We start from the raw sequence: 19023 nt of genomic DNA, 5'->3' as shown, positions 1-19023 counted from the left end.
TGCGGTCCACTTCGGTCTTATATGGTCTAGTTTGGTTGTATTCGGTCCATTCTATCTAGCTCGGTCTTATTCGGTCCACTTTGGTCCTGTTTGGTCTAATTCGGTCCTATTCAGTCCATTAGATCCACTTCGGTCCAATCTGGTCCTATTTGGTCTATTCTGTCCACTTTGGTTCTATTCAGTCCCTTTTGGTCCTATTTGGTTCATTCTGTCTATTTTGGTTTTATTCGGTCCACTTCGGTCCTATTTAGTTCTTTTTATCTACTTTAGTTTAATTTGGTCCACTTCAATCCGATGCATCGTGAAGATTAGTGACTAGTAAGTATATATATAGATCCTACACATAGGGCTCCTCAAAACATTCGCTTGATGGTTGAGTTTGTCAAGGTGGATCCTTTAATTAAAGAGACTTATGTAAGAAAGAAACTAATAAATGTGGTAGTTTGTTAGTTGTTACATCCAAACAGCAAGATGAAAGAAAAATACAGCAATATGAGGAGAGAGTTGTTGCTAGCACGTTCCCCAACTACCAAACAAATGCAGATAAAAAAAGAAAAATCACTTCCGCCAGCTTATATCTGCTATCAATATAAATTTGTTTCGATGAAATTATAATAAAGACTTCTCATTATTCATAAAAATAAAATAAAATAAAGACTTCTCATTTACTAGCAGAATTTGGTACGGTATTGGGCCCAAAAAACTTATGCTTCACTTAAAAAAAAAAAAAAAAAAAATCTTCACGGTTCAATATAAGATCCTATTATGAATTATTATTATTTATTAGTTCCACTTATACAAAAAAATCAATTAATATCTTGTCTCGATGATAAATAATACATATTATAAAGTAAATACTATAGGATGAAATTCTATCATATCAATAATAAAAAAAAAACAATACTATATATTACGTCAAAAAAAAAAAAGTGATCATTGTTTGTCCACATGAAAAATAAAATTATCAATGACAAATGTGAATTATATTTGTAAGGACCGGATTTGAGTTCCTGGTCCAAAAGGTGGATGGACTCAGGCTCAACAAGCCCAAAACAATGAATTTGTAGAGAGTGGGTTGGAAAACTGGGCTAAAATGAGTTGGACAACCAATAAAGTAGGCTCCAATGACAAGAACAGGAAGATATATGGATTTAAAGTAAAGAAAATCGTCTTTAGCAAGGTCCGAGGAGATCAGTTCTTATATATTTATCACAAGTTTGATTACAATTTTGGTTCTTGATTGCTACAGTGTTTCTCTTTTTTTTTTTTCCGATCCCCCTCTCTCATTGCCCCCTTCTTCCTTTATACTTTCGTCTCCTTTAATCCTTACCCTCTATGTGCAGACCAGATGGTTGGTGTTGATTCTTATCTCATCAGCACCTTCTTGAAGTCTTTGTGTAGTAGCTGTAAGGCTGAAAACCACTGTTCAGGTATCACTTCCACATTAATGTGGTTAGAAAGTTAGTTGTAGAACATTTAATGCGGTGGTAGCAGCTTTCCGTTGAGATATTTTATGGCCTCTTTTGTCCTGTTCCTTCTGGATACTTATCCTCATCAGTGGAATCGTTCGAGACGTTGCTCTTAGTGTCAGACCGTACCTTCTGACCTCGGCCTTGCTTGGCTGAGGGAGTATTCGTCCTCGGACTATCTTCTTAGTTGATTGTGATCAGACTTCAACTATCCATTTACCAATATGGACCCTTATAAAGGTGTTTACCCGTCTTTGGACTACTTGATGTCCTCGGATTGGGCCCCTAGCCCAATATACTTTACAAATATGTACTTTTGGGCCTACCACCCCTACAATATTCATAAATGACGTTTTCTACTAGAATGTAAAGACAAAAAATTACTAAAAGTGAAAAGAAACCTAATGTCTTATATAAATGTTAAAGGCTTTTTCTTTTAATATATATATATATATATATATTAAAAATTTCATCTATAAAAAATCTAATTTAAAATGGCTTGTGAAGGATCTTATAAATTATAATACAATGATATTACTTGGTTTCTTTATAAGAAAAATCAAGGTTTGCTCCTCCCCTTGTTGTAGTTATTAAATTATTAAAAAAAAAGTGATAAATGGATTAATAGGAGACTATTACTTTTTTTTTTTAATTTGAAAAAAAAAAAAAAAAAGACTTATTGAAATATATTTCTAGATCTGTCTATCTTAAAATGAATAGTTTGTCCAAGTTTCTAAGAGAACCATTAACTAAAATAATTTTCAAAGTTTTCTTGATCACATTTTTACTTTGATTGATCATATCCCAAATTAATTGAACATTATATAAATATATATATATATATATATATATGTCATTGTCTTGAGGATGCCAATCAAAACCACCATTCCATATATATATATATATATATGTCATTGTATTGAGCTTATCATTAAGGATGAGGCCCTTGTTTCCTCTCTGTAATTCGGTTTTTGTTTTGTGAATAAAATTCTTGTTCATCAAAAAAAAAAAACCCACCATTCCATCCAAAGTGATAAAGTCTACAATCTATATAATCTTATAAAAACTATCATCTATCATTCTCAAGAAAATACAAAAAACAAAGAGGATGGGACCTTCTCAATTAAAAAACAAAGAGCAAATACATAAATTTTGTATTATATCAAGATTCATATCAATGAGGATGGAACTTCTCAATTAAAGTTGCCCAAAATATCAAAACCAAAACCAAGTGAAAGAGGAAAAGAAAACTTTTCCCCAGCTGATTTAAATTTTCATCCAACCATCCATTCCTCTCAGTTTCTCCTAATATCTAACATGTACCTTTCAGCCACAGACTCTTTCCGATCCTCTTAAAACTTCCACCACACATAGCCAAACCAGTTTTACCTTCACAACCATAATCTTAAAAAACCAAAATCCACAATGGGAACCAATTCTGTAGAAGGAGAAGCCAATCACATAGTGAGTATTTGGGAGATCAACAAGGATCACCTAGATTCGATGCACGAGAAGATCAGCCAAACTCCAAAGTTACTAAGCAAAGCCGCAGGTAAAAGAGCATGTTGCATTTTCAGAGTCCCCAAGAGCCTAATGGACATCAACGACAAGTCGTATCAACCCCAAATCGTTTCCATCGGCCCCTATCATCGTGGCGAGTCTCACCTACAAATGATTGAGGAGCACAAGTGGAGGTACCTAGGTTCTTTGCTCTCTAGGAACAAAACTATAGGTTTAACCTTGGAGGACTACTTGAAAAGCATACAACCACTTGAAAAAGAAGCTAGAGAGTGTTATTCAGAGACCATACACCTTAGCCCTGATGAGTTCCTTGAAATGATGGTTGTTGATGGTTGTTTTATATTAGAGTTGTTTCGAAAGGTTAACAATCCGAAACTGTTTGAGCCTGATGACCCTATAGTCACCATGGCTTGGATAATAGCTTTTTTCTATAGGGACTTTCTTCGACTTGAAAATCAGATTCCATTTTTTGTTTTGGATCGTTTATTTGAGGTTACAAAAATGCCTAACGAGGAGTCTGGTCCATCTTTGTCCTTGCTTGCTTTGCGATTCTTTAACAACATAATTCAGAGACGCGAAGATATCATAGAGAGTCACAAAGATCTCAAGGGCTTGCATTTGCTTGACTTGGTACGCTCAAGTTTTATCCCACCCCATCAAGAATTGCCAAAGAGGGGCAACATACCAACACATATCATCCACTGTGTCTCGAAGCTACGTCGTTCGGGGATTTGTCTCAATCCAGGCAAAGAAGATAGCTTCTTGGTTGTGAAATTCCATCATGGTGTGATCGAGATGCCTACTATAACCATCGACGATTTCATGACATCTTTCTTGGTAAACTGCGTGGCATTCGAGCAATGTCACAATAGTTCTCTAAGCACCTTACTACTTACTCTACATTTTTGGATTGCCTTGTCAACACACCTAAGGACGTGGAGTACCTTAGTGATTGCAACATAATCGAGAATTACTTTGGGACCGAGGCCGAGGTTGCTCGGGTCATCAACAATTTGGGTAAGGATGTGGCGTTTGATATTGATTTGTGTTATTTGTCGAAGTTGTTCAATGATGTTCACGACTATTATCAGAATAGTTGGCATGTACAGTGGGCAGGCTTCAAGAATAGGTATTTTGACACCCCTTGGTCGTTTATTTCTGCATTGGCTGCCTTTGTGCTCTTGCTTCTTACACTTACACAGAATTTTTACACATTCTTAGACTATGTGAATCCTCCTAATTAAGAAATGATAATGAGCCTCCTTTTCTCTCCACACATTGATTAAACCATGTTTAATTATAGTCACGATCATACTTTTAAGAGGATCATGGATTTGTAATTGTGTGAAAATTTTTGTAATTTGTTGTGTAACTTTTGAGTTCTTGTAATAGACCCATCTTGCCTCAAGGGTTAGCTCTGTGCTTGCGAGGCCAACATGAAGTGAGAATGTGAGACAGACCGTATACAAAATGCTAATTTGTGTGTATATGTCATATACTCTTAAGGATGTTACTCGCACTATGATCAATTCTATGATATCCCAATCCCACGCATGCATTAGAGAAAGTAGGTTTAATAGTTAAAAGATGTTATTTCTTATACTAGCATCGTGAATCATAAATTATGGGCTAAATAAATGTTGTACACATTTACAAAAGGTTGTGTGACTGGCTAAGTTGTGTGAACTAAAAGTCTCAAATAAGAAAACAAACCCAAAAATTGGAATGCATGCGAAAAATAAAATGGGAAAGTGCCTTGTTTGAAGAAAAATAATGGTTGCTTATCAACTGAACAGTGACGATTAACAGTTGAACCAAGCGAACTTAACGATGGGCTGCTTAAAATCTAGTGAAGGGCAATGGAAAAGTAGCTTTAATACCATGTCAAAATAAATGAAAGATGTAGAGAGAGGAGATATTGAGAGTTTAAGTAAGGAGATTTACATGATTCAGTCTCATGGCATATGTTTAAAAGAGAAAGCCCTTAGTGACTATATCTTTGCGATTTTATAATTGTACTCCGTTCGTTTTGTTGGCCAGTTTAGAAAATTGAACTATTTAAGGGGGCATCATATAATATATTGTCTTTCAAATAAAAAGGTACAAAGTTTCCAAAATTACCATATTTAATTTAATCTATAATATAAGAGAGGTATTGTATTTTTTTTAATAAATTAAAAGGTAATAATAAAAGAGAGGTATTTTATTTTTTAATAAATTAAAAGGTAAGTTAATAAATTAATAAATATTATATATATTGACTTTTTAAAGAGAACCATAAGACCAATTCTGGCAACAAACTTGGTTGTAGCCTAAGACTATAACATTACTCAATATTTCTTTATTGGATGTGAATTTTGACAAATTCATTATTAAATTACATTTTTTTCTTATATCCTCCATACTTGCAAAATTTCTAGAAAATAACAAATATTAATAAATATTATTATTATTTTTTTTAATTTTTACAGTGAAGATATAGGTATATTGATCATAGAAAAAAAAAAAAAAAAAAAAACAAGGAGTAAAATTGGGTAGATACAAAGCACACTAAAATAATGAAACAAACTAACTATAATGTCTGTCTGTAAAGAGTAAACACGAAAATAAACACAAAGCACACTCAGAAAAGTGATAACTCAAGTCTTTGAAAAATGATAACACAAATGAGCATACTTAAATTAGGGGTCCATCTTTGAAAAGTGATAAATCAGGTCTTTGACCCAACAAATCAAATCAAAAAAATTAGGGTTTCATCTTTGAATCCAATCTCTTGGTCAGTTTTGGTCCCTAATCTTTAAGTTTTAAATCATTTGAACAAGATGAAAAGGAAGCCGAAACTGAGACTAGGAAAAAGAGGGATGAAAAAGGAAGAAAATTTACCTGATCTGAGACTAGGAAGCTGAGACTGAGAGACTGAGAAGACCCATGGTGGAAAGAAAGTGAGGTGGTGGTGTCAAGTGTGGTGTGAGGCAACAGTAGCAGAAACCAGCAACTAGGGTTTGGTCTGTTGGAGAGAAGAAAGATTTTGATGTAAAGGACTTGTTTGTTTCAAAATAAAACAGAAAGATTTTGAAATCAACCCTTGAGACTAAAGAGACTAGAGAGTAGAGAGAACGAAGAGAAGGCTGATTTATGAGAGAGAGAGATGAGGGTTGAGGCCTTGAGGCTGAGGGTAACTGGCTAAGTCTAAGGAGTAAAGAGTAAGCCATGGGCATGGGGAAGTGGAACTCTGATTTTGATTTGAAATTTAGCCGTCTTGAATCTTCTGTTGAGTTTTGGTTGATTTTATTTTGTGTAATTGTGTAAGTTTAGTGCTTTAGTCCAATCACTTTTAGCAACTCAGTGCTTTTGATTTGAAACTTAGAGTGTAACACTAAACAACTTAGTGCTTTAGTCCAATCCCTCTTGTCTCTATTCATGTTCTCCCAGAAATAATCGAAGTTTTTATTTTTAAATGTGAAACCATTGGTCAGATAAGGTAATACAAGTTTTTAATTCCTTAACCCGCTATTTGACCCGAATCATCGGTTTTTGTAAGATACAGACCTGAATCCGGCCGACCATGGGTTTCGAGTCTGTATGTTTTTAGACTTCTTAAAACACAATTGGATTAATCTAGTTAATTAGCCAAATGATTACTTAGTCCAAATTTCTGATCTAGGTTAACACACAATTATATAATTATATCAATGTAAAGTGCGGAATATAAAAAACACAAAGATATGATGACCCAGGAAATCACACTGGTAAAAACTTGGGGAGGATTTAACCTAGTTATTCTCAAGGTAAACTTGAATCCACTATGAAAGAATCGATGTTTTACAATAGCGACTTAGACCACTAACATCCTATTGCTACCCACCAATAGAAAACTTACTAACATAACCACGTGATAGCTCCGAGACCACGAACTCCTTCTTTCTTGGATTCTCCAGCAAGTACAAGCACTCCTGCTTGTATATCTTTAAGCTTTTATTACAGCAATTGAATGATCATCAAGTTCTTAATGAAATCTCCTTTTTGATAATCCTAAGCATGTGTGAAGACAACCACCTCTCAGATCTCACAAGAGATTCACACACACAGCAAAATAGAGCAACCAAGTCCTTAGAGAGCTTTTGGGTACAAAACCCTGAATATATAAGAGGCACACTCTTCTCTCTTTAAAAACCTTATAAAAACGTGTTTAAGGTTTCCTATATATACTAGGAGTAAAACACTTAACCCTACATATCATATGGGCTTAGGGCTGAGTTGGAAATTTTGCAGAAAAAACATTCTGCCTGACTTTCGATCGGTTGAGTCTAATTCTCGATCGATCGAGCCAGACCAAATTGCACAATGAATTCTACAGCAGCTCGATTCCAACTTTACATAAAACACATACTTTGAGCAAGTCTAAAACAAGACTAAAAACCTGTTTTGATAATGGTTTGCCAACAATACAAATTAGAGTTCTAATACATTAGTTCCTAAGTACTTAGAACCTAACAAACTCCTCCTTTGGCAATCCGTGACAAAACACAAACACAATGCTCAAAGTTACAAGTAAAAGCCCTTTACAAAAATAATGCCCATTACAAAATAATCCAACCTAACTACTATCCATCAGTTGCAAGGGTAGACAGCAGCATGATTGAATCAACCTGTATATTTCCTGAAACACTTAACAAACGCATAACCGCATGTGTGGAAAATACAAGTAAAACAAAAATAAATTCTTAACTTCACAAAACACAAAACAAAGACATATATCATGAATAACTCATAAATATAAATCAATGAGCAGTGAAACAAGAAACATAGATAACAATGTATCTCCCCCTAACATAACAAATAGGATTCCCACATATCAACTATTTCTCCCCCTTTTTTGTCACGTATTGACAAAGACTACCTAATTAGAAGATAGACAGAAAACATACGCAACAGAGTAAGAGAAAATAGAGAAAGAAGAGAACACAAAACAATTCAACTCTATAGGAAATAGAGACAACTCCCCCTATGAAGAACAAAGGTTAAAAACAAGCTTCTCCTCCTATAAAAATAGGAAAAACAAAACAAGTTTTGGGAAAAACAGTTTTGAGGAAAATTTTGGAGGTGGGGAAAATAAAGACACACAAACCAAACTTAAAAACTAAGTTGAGGATACACATAAAAAAATATTCTCTTTTTCAATAAATGCAAACTTGACACTATGTGGCCCATAAACAGTTGCATGAGTAGAGAAAATATTTACACATTGATTATCAATCATATCTCTTAAGAAAAATATTTTTTGCAGTGCACACATAAAAATAGCATATACTAAAATGTACCAAGGACTCAAAAATTAATCAATCAATTTTTAAATCAAGTTGAGTACCTAATTTAGCAAAGTGTATGCATGGTATGTGTGAAAATAATGAGAGATATGACTGCAAAACTGCAAGATGGATATAGAAAACAATGCAATGCATGTGAATCCTAAACATAAATGATGCAAAAGAATAGATTGGTCAAATATTTAAAAACTGAAAATTTTTCAGTTTTGATCGATCGAATACCAATCGAGCCAAGTAAATTCTAACCAAAAATTGTTATTGCAATTTCGATCGGTCGAGAGACAGTTTCGATCGATTGAAAATCTGGAAAAATCAATTTTTTGAAAAACAGAGCATTTTAATGCAGAAACTCCTCAAAGCACAATATTTTATGAATAAAATGCATGAGTATGAGATGAAAAGTTTTTCAAAAACCCTTGAATTTAACCCAAATCTTCCAAAAACAAGTTTTTCAACCAATTTGTCCTCAAATCTCAAACTTTAAACACATTTTGCATCAAAATCAAGGAATTTTCAATCTTGGATGGCCAAAACAAAATCACTCACAATAACATATACCAAGTTTAGCAAAGAGTAACTTGTGTAGTGTGTGCAACTAGCAAAATCTTGAAATACATGTGAGGTGATATGTAAATAGAAATCAATCACAATTTCTACAAAATTCATCACATAAATTTGAAAGAGATTATCACCTAAAGAGTTACATCATATAACTCTCACATCTCCTAGAAAACAAGCTTGTAATCATGTAAGTTTCTTGATTTGCCTCATATTGTACACACTAATTTTTATTTGACCAGAAACTTATTAAAATAGCCAGGATAATATACACACCAATTTTATTTGTTTGATTTAACATTAATTTCAATAATGTACACACCAATTTTAACATTTAAACTGAGGTTACACCTTATATTCTTTTTGTGCATGTGCTACACTTTCTCGGGTACAAAATTTTATGATATGCACTAAGGTGTTCATGATTGGCTAGTAAACAGTGATGAGATGGTTATTTATGCCTTTCTCAAAAGGTTCAAATCCGACAGTCAAAGACATGTGACTTCAAGATCAAGACAAAGTGATCAAAAACTATAAACATCTTCCACACAATATGCACTACAAAGCTCAAACTAGTAAAGTGCAATAAAAGAAGATCATCCAAGCTAAACAAGGTACATAAACATGTTATGTAAAGATAATATGGCCAATCCTTGATTATAAATCCAAGATGTGAAATACAAAACACAAAAATCTTTTTGGTAAAAAAAAATTATGACCAAAAACAAAAAGCACACATTATGCTAAATGAACAATGCAAATGCAATGCATGACAGTGCTTAACTAAGCTATAGAAGGTACACAAACAGGAAATATCAATTTCTTAATTAACCCTTGAGTACATGTACAAATTAGTACATACTCACACAAAATCAGAAATAGCTTAGCAATTATATAACACATACTATTTAAGTTTTTCTACAAAGTCAAGCATGTTCTAAATCAAGAGAGAGATATCATAATTCATGTAATCCTCAAAAAACAAATAAAACAAGACACAAAATAAAACATTTTTGTCTTTTTGAAAATTTTCAATGTTTTTGGATTTTTTTTTTAAAATAAAAAACAACCTAAAAAACAAAACAACCAAAAACAAAAACAAAACACGTCCACAAACAATTGAAAGAATTAAATCAGGGACAAGTAAAACAATACTCACCTTAGAGAATCTTTTCTCACCCATATAACACAAGTCTTTGGCTTTGTAGGTGAAAATCCATGAGAAGCAGAGTGTATTTGAGGGATTACACCAATTTTCTAAGAAAGACTAAAATTCTGCAAATTCCTTTCACAAGCCAACAAGCTTACATTTTTCAAAAGAATATGAAACAATTTATATGGACTTATGGCAGGAGAAATATCATCACAAATCCTAGACTGAAACACAGAATGCTTAAATTTCAATTTATGACAATTAGGACAAATGTGACTGAAGACATCACAAAAGTGACAAATAGGAACAAATTTAGGAATATCAGTATTCCTAATAACAAATCTAGTCTCAGATTTTGGTTTTTGCCTCAACAAAGAACAATTTGGTCTAATATGACCAACAATACCACAAAGGTGATAGGTGGGTACAAAAACGGATTTATTATGCTCTCTAACAGTAGGTTTAGACTTAGGTTTAGAAACTTTAGTGTCTACATCAGAACTTTTACCTTTGTCTAACCTAGCAAAATAAGCATTTTCTTTATTATTCCTCTTGAAAGGAGGGATATAAACTTTCTCAGCTTTAGGCTTAAGAGAAACAGAAACACTTCTGGTATCAACAGTAGGCTTGGTATTAGTCAAATTTTCAATTTTAGCTTTAGATTCAACTAACTCTTGTTCCAAGCTTTTCATCTTCTCATTTTGAGAGGAAATTTGATTTCTCAAAAATTCATTCTTTTTATTAGATTCATCTAATCTAACAACCAATTCCTCTTTTTCAAGATTAGCCAATTTTAACTCTTCCTTGAATCTCTTAGCAATTTTCATAAATTTCAATAATTCTTTATGGAGAGTTTCATAGGCATCAATAAGATCAACAGAAACATGAGCAGAAATATGATCAGAAAGACACTTCAAATTATCCATGACAACAGGGGTCAAGGATCAGCTCCTAGATCAAAAGATCTAAAACAAAAGAGCTAACCTGCTCTGATACCACTTGTATGTTTTTAGACCCCTTAAAACACAATTGGATTAACCTAGTTAATTAGCCAAGTGATTACCTAGTCCAAATTTCAGATCTAGGTTAACACATAATCATATAATCATATCAATGTAAAGTGCAGAATATAAAGAATACAAAGATATGATAACCCAGGAAACCACACTGGTAAAAACCTGGAGAGAATTTAACCTAGCTATCCTCAAGGTAAACTTGAATTCACTATGAAAGAATCGAAGTTTTACAATAGCGACTTAGACCACCAACATCCTATTACTACCCACCAGTAGAAAACTTATTGACACGACCACGTGACAGCTCCGAGACCACGGACTCCTTCTTTCTTGGATTCTCCAGCAAGTACAAGCACTCCTGCTTGTGTATCTTTAAGCTTTTATTGCAGCAACCGAATGATCATCAAGTTCTCAATGAAATCTCCTTCTTGATAATTCTAAGCATGTGTGAAGGCAACCATCTCTCAGATCTCACAAGAGATTCACATACACAGCAAAATAGAGCAACCAAGTCCTTAGAGAGCTTTTGGGTACAAAACCCTGAATATCTAAGAGTCACACTCTTCTCTCTCTAAAAACCTTATAAAAAGGTGTTTAGGGTTTCCTATATACTAGGAGTAAAACACTTAACCCTACACATCATATGGACTTAGGGCTGAGTTGGAAATTTTGCAGAAAAAACATTTTGCCCGACTTTCGATCGGTCGAGTCTGATTCTCGATCGATCAAGCCAGACCGAATTGCACAATGAATTCTGAAGCAGCTTGATTCCAACTTTACATAAAACACATACTTTGAGCAAGTCTAAAACAAGACTAAAAACCTGTTTTGATCATGGTTTGCCAACAATACAAATTAGAGTTCTAATACATTAGTTCCTAAGTACTTAGAACCTAACAGAGTCCACCCGCTAGGTTTCGGGTCGGTCGGACTTGGTTGGTTTGGGTAGGTTAGTGAACTACTGGACAACCTTAAGCACAACCAATGGGAGGGAAGGATTTCATTCCTCTGACTAAAGGGGTCACTATCTCCATTTTGTGAGTGCTGGGTGTCCATGTCAGGTGCAAATCTCACTTTCCCCAAGGTGTTCACGCCGTTGGCATGGACTAGAGGCCCTTTATCCCAGCCGACTTTCCTTTTCCTTGCTCACAGCTATTCTATGTGTAGGGTCCAGATCTAGCCATGTTAGCATTCTCCCATGCCTTGGCTGGTGTACTATACAATATATATATATATATATATATCTATCTATATTCCTATTACAAAATAATCATTTTGACTTAAATAAGATAATTAGTAACTTTGTCTTAAATTAGAAACATTTTAACGAATAACAAAACTTTTCTTTATAAACTTCTGTAAGGTTGAATTTATTCAACCATCTAATTGGCTTTATTCCGTGCCAAATTTGCTTGTAATTCAGCATTTAGTTACCCTGTATTTAGGTGGGTTTGTTGTAAGGGTAGTGAGTGAGATAGAGTGAAGTTTGCTCAAGAATGTGCAAGAAAACAGAGACTCGCGGCTGCAAGCCGCCAGAAGCTGCACACGTGCCAAGCATGCTGGAAGATGAACAGTCATGCTAGCTGGAGCACTACAGGACAAAACAGGACAACTGGCCATACGGTTAACTCGCGACTGGATCTCGCGACTTGGTCAAGCCGCGAGGTCAAGCCGCGAGCCACCCCTGTTTTGTAAAAACCTGACGTTTCACATTCCTCTCCCACTCCAGTATAAATACCCCTTTAACCCACGATTGAAAGAGAGCTTCCAGAGAGAATTTTGAGAGAGAAACCCTAAAGAAAAACCAGATTGCTTCACCCACAATCTATACCTTAGAGTCTCTTCAAATTCCCTTACTCTCTTCCTCTCCATTGTCAAATCCTTGAGAGGCATTATACCAAACGTGGTTCTCACCATTATCATCTCTGTGAGACAGTTGTTTGGAGTTCTGGGAAGCAGTTAGGAAGGAGCCAATCTTCATTGGTTGATGCTACGGTCTAGTAGCGGAATCCGGGAAGCTAGAAAAGAAAAAGGTTCGGCGCAACCTCGTTGGAGCAAGAAGCTTGGAGGGCTTAGGTGCACTGGGTAGATTAGGCTTGGAGGGTCTATTGCTGTCCTTGTATCCCAACTGTATTTTCTAGTGGATTGATTACCGCTTGGAGGGCGGCGGAGAGGTTTTTCGCCGAGGACTTCGGTTTCCTCTTCGATAACACATCGCGTGTTGTCTTTGTGTTTGCATCTTCCTTCCTCTCTATCTTTGCCTTTATTTTATCTGCTGTGGTTTTAATTTTGTTATGGCTTAGATAGTTGCTTAACCAATTTCATATTATAGTATGTGTTAAGTTTCCGCACACTTGTTGTTTGACATATTGCTTGTTTTGGTTAAGTTGTATTTTGGGGGTCTAAACGTTCAAAGGTGTTTTGTACATGCTTTTGAACTTTCAACTTCTTCTCATAAAATATTATAACTTTCATAGTCACAAAACTTAACGTTTCATAAAAAATGGATATCTAATAACTTTTTAACATAAGCTTTCATCAGAAGTTTTATTTTTATAAAACACTAAAACCTTTTCTTTAGATACTTTATCTTTAAAGCACAATAGAACTTCATAAACTTTTATCTTTAAAGAATAACTTTCTTTTCATGAGAGCTTTTAACTTTTCATAATGCACTCCAACAAAAATCATTCTCTCATGATCATAATATAATATAATTGTTCATAAATTACATTTTGGTTAGTCCATATATGATAAGTCTGTACAGAATTGGGAGGCTTCTAGCACCACTGTGCTAGACATCCAACATTCCCCATAATGCCAGGGATTCTCAGGATCATATCATAACACAGATCATCAACCATGGGGGTCGATTGACATCCTTCATAAGTTGGCTGTTCCTAACAAGGGCGGGTACATCAAAGTGTTCACTACTTTTAATGGCTAATCAGATAACATTTTCCATGGAAAGCCATCAATTTAACCCCTATTGGCTGAGTTCAGATCACTAGAGGACATAACCTGAAAACATTTCAGACTTATACATCATACTAAAATTCATAGTTTGCATAACATTTCATAATAATAGCATTTCCATTATTTTCTTTGGACATCATGTTCATGGAATTAGTAATAGCATCAATATGCTTAAATCATATACATAAGGTTTCAAAAGCTCATGAACATATCTTTGTCTGAAACATGATTACATGTCATATCTTTAGTAAAAAACCTTTTAATGCATAATACACTTTAAAATAACCTCAGAACTTACCAAATGCTCATATAACTTATCCCTTACCTAAAAGCAGAGGAACCGAGAGTCTAAAGTCAAAGGAGCTCAAACTTGGATGCTGGTAACACCTATATCAAATATCAAAACTTATTATTATCAATTCTACCTTCGCATAAACTTATAGATACATCTCGAAAACCTAGCTCTCAAAATCAAAGAAATCCTAATCCCACCTCAAAGAGGTTCCCAAAACACAACGTGCATACATCTAATAGCATGAGCCACATAACCAAAGAGAAACCATCACGTTCATGTTCGTATTCACTTCATGTCACAAATGGAACCAAACTAAATTCTAAACAAGCTTGAAATGGGGAAGCAATAATGCATGTATTGGAAATTACTTTCTTAGATTCAAAACCTCATTAAGTTATCACATTCAAGCTTAATGAGAGGGTTTAAGAGTCCATTAGGTTTTACAGCGTGTTAAATAAAATGAAATCTTTGTAAATTACACCAAAAAAGACGTTTTGTCAATGCCCAAATGGCTTAGCTGTAATGGACCTTTTACTTCAAATAACAATGCAAATAGTTTGCCTTTTTTTATTGATGTAATACTATGGTACAAATAATAGATATAAGTAAACATTTCCTAAATAAGGGTCAATAAGAGCGAAGACTTGCTGTATTCCCATGCAGGAAGCCAGCCTAAGCATGGTAATAACATAATGATGGTAGAACTTAGTCTACTAATTCATAAGAGTTATATTTCATTTGAAGACAAATCTTCATAGATTAGTTAGTAGACATGCATATATCTTTCTTTTACCTTGTACAATATAACATTATGATATTCCTAAATAACACATCACCAGATTAATACTATACATATAATGAACCACTAATGAAACATCTCTAACCAATAAATAAACAATTTCATATTTAGGCTTGAACTTATCAGAATGGAAAGAATAAGGCACTGAGACATTCATTTTCACTCAAAACACTAAATTAACCACCATAGTTTTAATCTTTTCCAACATGGATTCTAACAACATCACAAAAGACACAAAAGCCACTAAAGTACATTTCACATACAGATTTTAAAGATATTAATATCTAAACTTCTTTTAGAAATAATTCTAAGCCAATAACAATAATTCAAAATCCCCATAGTTTTCAGTTTTGATTATAAAAAAAAAATACCCATGGCAAGGAAATCATTTTATTTTCTTACCCTTAAACCTAGAAGCTGAACCCTAGTGTTCATAGTGTGTTGATCCATTCTTGAGAGAGATAGAGAGAGTGATATATAAATTCGGGTGAGAGAGGGGAGGGATTGTTGCTTCAACTATAGAGAGGTAAGGCTTTAGGTGAAGGAAGCAACAGAGAGGGAATTAAAACATGAGAATGAACTTGGGGTGGGAATGTTCAGGAAGATAGAATAGGATGTGGGTGAGGGGTGAGGTGTCATCCGTGTAGAAAAGGAAAGTGGTACGTGTAGTTCTATAACTACACTACAAAGAAAGTTGCCTATAGCAGCGTTTTTAAAAAACGCTACTATAGGCATATCTATAGTAGCGCTCAGAGGGCTTTATAATGGCGTTTTAAAATACTAGGTCTGTAGCAACGCTTCCAAGGACCTATAGCAATGTTTTAAAAACGTCACTATTGTTCCTAGTCTTACAAGAACCTATAGTGGCATTTGTAAAACGTTGCTATAGGTCCTTTAAAAAAAACCTATTCCAATTTTTTTTTTAAAAAAAAATTGAAAAAGGACCTATAATAGCGTTTCATAAACGCCACTATAGGTCTTGGTCTTACAAGGGGCTATAATGGCGCTTGTAAAACGTTGCTATAGGTCTTTTAAAAAAAAATAATTTTTTTCTTTCTAAAGAAGGACCTGTAGTAGCATTTCATAAATGCCACCGTTTATATATATATATATATGGTGTTTGTAAAACGTTGCTATAGCCCAACCCCAAACAAAAAATTGAGGGACCTATAGCAGTGTTTGAGAAACGCCACTATAGGTCCTATTTTTTTTAAAAAACCAATTAAAAAATTTTAAGAAGTTCCCTCATATATATATATATATATATATATATATACTTTTAAAAAAAAATTCATTTAGTTTTTTTTTTTTTTTTTTTTTTAGAACTAGGACCTATAGTGGCGTTTTACAAATGCCACTATAGTCTTTCATAAGAAAATAAGCCTATAGTAGCGTTTATAAAACACTGCTATTGGTGGTCTTTTTTTTTTATTTTTATTTTTCGTTGGGCTATAGCAGCAGCATTTTAGAAACGCCACTATAGGCTCTCTGTCTTACAAGGGCCTATAGTGGCGTTTGTAAAACGTTGCTACAGCCTAACCAAAAAACATTGAGGAGCCTGTAGTGGTGTTTGTGAAACATTGCTATAGCCCAACCCAAAAAAAACAAAAATCGAGGGACCTATAGTAGCGTTTAATAAATACCACTATTGGTCATTTGTCTTAAAAGAGTCTATAGTGGCATTTTACAAACACCACTATACGTTCTTATAGAAATTATAAAAAAAAAAAAAAAAAAAAACCAAAAAAACCAATCCGGATAGGCTCAAACAAAAAAAAAAAAAACTTATTCCTAGAACGTCCTAGAATGTTAACATACAGTTTGCAAAAAATTTAGAAGAAAAAGAAAAAAATAATAGTGGCATATTCCAAAATATTCCTTAAATAAATAAAAGACCCCCAATCCGAATAAGGTTCAAGTGTTCAATAGATCACTTGCATCCTTAATTTGTGTTAGGACATATGTGTTTCACATGTTAGGAACATATGTCACTATTTTATGTAATTGGCTAATCCTTTGACAAAATGCACTTTACTTGTATTTGAGTAGATCTAAAATGCGTTTAATACTTCAAGAAAAAAGGTTTCATGTTTAAGTGTTAAAGTCATGCAAGTCTGTCCAAGATTCAAGTGTGAAAAGTGCTGTTCATTAAAACTCGACAGCTAGCATCTATCGAGCCTTGAAGAGCTGTTCCAGCCTATGGCTCGGCAGCAGCTCGATAGATAGGGTATCTGTCGAGATTTATGAAATTCAGTTTTTCAGGATTGTTTTTACATCCAATCTGTGAATGTATGTTTGAGCTTTCTTTTCTCACAACCCTAAACATATATAAGGATTATTTTAAGGTCCGTAAAAGGTTGTACACAATTGCACAAGAGCAAATTTCACAAGAGTGAAGAAGTGTGACCGAAAACCTAGTTTGCCCTAGTTCTTGAAGAAGCTGTTGTGTTTGTACACCATAGGGTTTTGTGACCAAACAGCTTCATGATCTGAAGAACTATGCAGCCAACAACCTTCTCTAGTCGGTGATTGAAGTCGCATACTGGGATCCGCGCAATTGGTTAGTCACGTACTGGGAGCCGTGCATTGAAAATGAGAGATTGTCACTACTGAACAAGTCCAATTGGGTATTGGGGTAAGGGTTCAACTGTAGTTTGGTATAAGGTACTGGGATTCCTTTACTTGTAACTGCTTGTTTTGATAATAGTGGATTCTCAGGAGTGGTGACCTTAAAATCACCTGGTGGAGTTTTTGCCGTGTAGGTTTTCCGCATTCGTAAACAAATCACTGTGTCAATTTAATTTCTGCTGCATACTTTAGTTAATTGGTGATTTGTTTGTGCTACCACGTACTTTGCATGTTAATTTGATTAATTAATAAAGTTGGCTTATTAATCAATTAATTTATCACAAGGGGTCAATACATTTTTGGCCTATCAATTTGAATTGTCAAATGGCTAGGGATGGCAATGGGGCGGGGTGGGGTGGGGCTGAAGGATGGGGTCTTCGTCCCCACCTTGCATGGTTTTGTCTTGCCCTATCCCGTAAAACTCTACTTTTTGTTAATTTGCCCTACAACTAGTAAATTTTTATAATGAAACCTATTTCATAAATAAAAGTATACTTGAAATTACAACCAAATTTATTCCATCAAATCAAATCAAATCAAATTTTAGAAAAAATTGAATAATATATCCAAGTGTTTAACAAAACAATCATAAAAAAAAAAAATCTCATAGTATAACACATAACAAAATAAAGGCAGAGAACCACTTTGGGTAGAATAAAATAAGTTAATATTAATATGTGTAAGGTTGAATTTATTCAACCATCTAATTGGCTTTATTCCGTGCCAAATTTGCTTGTAATTCAGCATTTAGTAACCCTGTATTTAGGTGGGTTTGTTGTAAGGGTAGTGAGTGAGATAGAGTGAAGATTGCTCAAGAGTGTGCAAGAAAACAGAGACTCGCGGCTGGGACTCGCGGGTGACTCACGGCTGCAAGCCGCCAGAAGCAGCACACGTGCCAAGCATGCTGGAAGATGAACAGTCATGCTAGCTGGAGCACTACAGGACAAAACAGGACAACTGGCCATACGGTTAACTCGCGATTGGATCTCGCGACTTAGTCAAGCCGCGAGGTCAAGCCGCGAGCCACCCCTGTTTTGTAAAACCTGAAGTTTCACATTCCTCTCCTACTCCAGTATAAATACCCCTTTTACCCACGATTGAAAGAGAGCTTCCAGAGAGAATTTTGAGAGAGAAACCCTAAAGAAAAACCAGATTGTTTCACCCACAATCTCTACCTTAGAGTCTCTTCAAATTCCTCAACTCTCTTCCTCTCCATTGTCAAATCCTTGAGAGGCATTATACCAAACCTGGTTCTCACCATCATTATCACTGTGAGACAGT

General features: G+C 34.5%; 2 pseudogenes; both read left to right on the top strand.

The window, feature by feature from the left end:
• The window catches only part of LOC126692065 (UPF0481 protein At3g47200-like), an 81692-nt pseudogene that overhangs the window by 45506 nt on the left and 17163 nt on the right, over window positions 1-19023 (top strand).
• Window positions 2861-4240, top strand: LOC126692064 (UPF0481 protein At3g47200-like; annotated as a pseudogene).

The sequence above is a fragment of the Quercus robur genome, chromosome 7 (genome assembly GCF_932294415.1).
Source record: "Quercus robur chromosome 7, dhQueRobu3.1, whole genome shotgun sequence".
NCBI classification, from domain to species: Eukaryota; Viridiplantae; Streptophyta; class Magnoliopsida; order Fagales; family Fagaceae; genus Quercus; species Quercus robur.
Note: the sequence above shows the minus strand (reverse complement) of the source record. Positions and strands in the feature narration are given on the sequence as shown.